This window comes from Sugiyamaella lignohabitans, chromosome B (assembly GCF_001640025.1).
Source record: "Sugiyamaella lignohabitans strain CBS 10342 chromosome B, complete sequence".
Lineage (NCBI taxonomy): Eukaryota > Fungi > Ascomycota > Dipodascomycetes > Dipodascales > Trichomonascaceae > Sugiyamaella > Sugiyamaella lignohabitans.
In genome coordinates this window covers 4930001-4932500 of record NC_031674.1, presented here as the reverse complement: position 1 = coordinate 4932500, position 2500 = coordinate 4930001, and the positions used below count along the sequence as shown (strand labels likewise).

At 41.0% G+C, this 2500-nt stretch overlaps 1 non-coding gene across 1 annotated transcript in view; it reads left to right on the top strand.

Moving 5' to 3' along the window:
- Window positions 1-1989: 1989 nt before the first annotated feature.
- Window positions 1990-2500, top strand: part of AWJ20_3700 — a gene marked incomplete at both ends in the record, with an annotated part of 1799 nt that continues 1288 nt past the window's right edge. The window contains one exon of the ribosomal RNA XR_001989270.1: window positions 1990-2500. This exon is cut by the window's right edge and continues 1288 nt beyond it. This is a non-coding gene — a ribosomal RNA (18S ribosomal RNA).

Below are 2500 nucleotides of genomic sequence, written 5' to 3'. Positions count from 1 at the left end.
TATCAACATCGTAACCGAATATGCATTACCCGGTGGATCTGTTCGCCAAAAGTGGAATTATCAGGGGCAAAGAGCTGAGAACAGTTTTACAGAGTTCAAGTGACTTTCAAGTGACTTTCAAGGACTTTTGAAGACTGCGACTATATTTAGGGAGTCGAAATATGTTGAGGACAAGTCAAAACTTGACAAAAGGTCGAGATGGACAAAATATATTGTACAGAATAGATGTTCTACATTGTATGCAAGCCTAAAATTGGGGGGCAATGGACAATTCTGATAATAAAGAATGATAAAAGCCGGGTAACCCAAAACTTAATGATTTCCCTGTGAAGAGGAAGAAAAGGAGATTTGAAACCACCTTTTTCCTTACTAAAAAAAACCCAATGGTATACGAGAAACGTTGACGCTTTTGCCACCGACGGTCGTGAATCTCGCTTTAAAGATAATCTTGCATATATAGCAGACGAAAACACAAGTGACAGATGGCGCTAACCACATCAGGAAGCCCCACAATGACAACAACAGACCCCCCTGTCGGGGCCGTCGGGACCAGTTCGGATCTAATCAGTATCCTGGTCGCATGACAGATCACATTAAGCGGCTTTGACATGAAATTAAAGGATTTGGCTAATGCACCGACAACTTGGCATCATGACAACTACAGGTACTTTACATGTGTGATATATGAGACATACAAAGTATTAGGAGTACAAGTTTGTGGGCTTCGGGAGGGAAGAGAGAAAGAATCAAACAAATAAGTAATGGTTTGGCTGTTATATTGTTTTCAAGTCGTGAGCCGTTTTTATTGACATGAAATAATCCCTGTTGCACACTAACCAACCACTTTCAGAGACAACATTATCCCAGTTGTGGTTGGTTGTTTGTGGAACTTGGGAAGTGGATGGAGTAGCCGCGGGGGCGGATTCCGCCAGTGCGTATTGCCCCATATAGTGCGGTTCGATTTACAGCATAGAAAAAAGAGGTGAACAGAATGCTAACATTGGTGTAGATTAAGGACAACAAGGACATCCATGAGTTGAACGCCAGCTAATAGGGGCACTTTAAGGGGCCAAGTGTCGTATGGAAGGGCGAGTTAACGTTTTGATAGAGCTATTGGTCAAATGTAGCGACACCTAAAGACGGCCCAAGGGTACTTGGGGATACTTGGAGCTGCAGCATGTAACCTACTGAGAGTGTGAGATAAAGGGGCAAAAAGAAGAGAGTTTGTAAAGGGATCTATGGCTACATCTTAAAGATACAGATGATTATGATATGCAGTTGAATCGTTGAAGAGTGTCGCACGCGCAGAATGACATTTCCAGCGGATTGTGTAAACCTCTTTCATGGAAAGAAAAAATGGTAATAAAGCATAAAAAGCTTTAAATCCAAGGCATAATCCAACAGAGGGTTCAATCGCTGTCTTCGGGCGGTTCGCATTGGCTCTATGGATCAGTCTTTGGGCCATTTTTCTGACTGTATTTGTGTCTCTGAAGCCTAGTTGTTAGGTGGAAAGGGCAAGATACCAAACTGCAACAGCGGGATGGAGAAACCTTGAGCCTTAACAACAAGGGTGTCAACTTGATGGGTCCTGGCAAAATATTACATTTTGTCAAGGCACTGATGGATTCTGTGGATTACTAGCCGATGGCAAGTGTTTACAGAAAGACATTTGGGGGCCTGCCTGGACAAATAGCCGGTTTTGAAAAAAGCTGTGATTTGTTTATGGTAACCTCCTCTCAAGTTAATGATGAAAAGTTTTTATGGTATTATTTACTATAATCTACTTATTCGGAAATTAACTGAGGAATTCAAAGAAGGCTATATGGATGCAGACAAATTTGATAGTACCTTAAAACAGTACTATTAGAATTTCTGTAGAATTCAAGATGCTTTAGTATTTTGATTTCTTAACCTTTAACTAACTTCAGTAAAGATCTCACGATCTTTACTCTTTTTAGTCCTTATTTTTTAAGGACTATAAAGATAGTTATCTGGTTGATCCTGCCAGTAGTCATATGCTTGTCTCAAAGATTAAGCCATGCATGTCTAAGTATAAGCAATCTATACAGTGAAACTGCGAATGGCTCATTAAATCAGTTATCGTTTATTTGATAGTACATTACTACTTGGATAACCGTGGTAATTCTAGAGCTAATACATGCTAAAAATCCCTTCGTTTCGTTGGGATGTATTTATTAGATAAAAAACCAATGTCTTCGGACTCTTTGGTGATTCATAATAACTTTTCGAATCGCATAGCCTTGTGCTGGCGATGGTTCATTCAAATTTCTGCCCTATCAACTTTCGATGGTAGGATAGTGGCCTACCATGGTTTCAACGGGTAACGGGGAATAAGGGTTCTATTCCGGAGAGGGAGCCTGAGAAACGGCTACCACATCCAAGGAAGGCAGCAGGCGCGCAAATTACCCAATCCTGACACGGGGAGGTAGTGACAATAAATAACGATACAGGGCCCATTGGGTCTTGTAATTGGAATGAG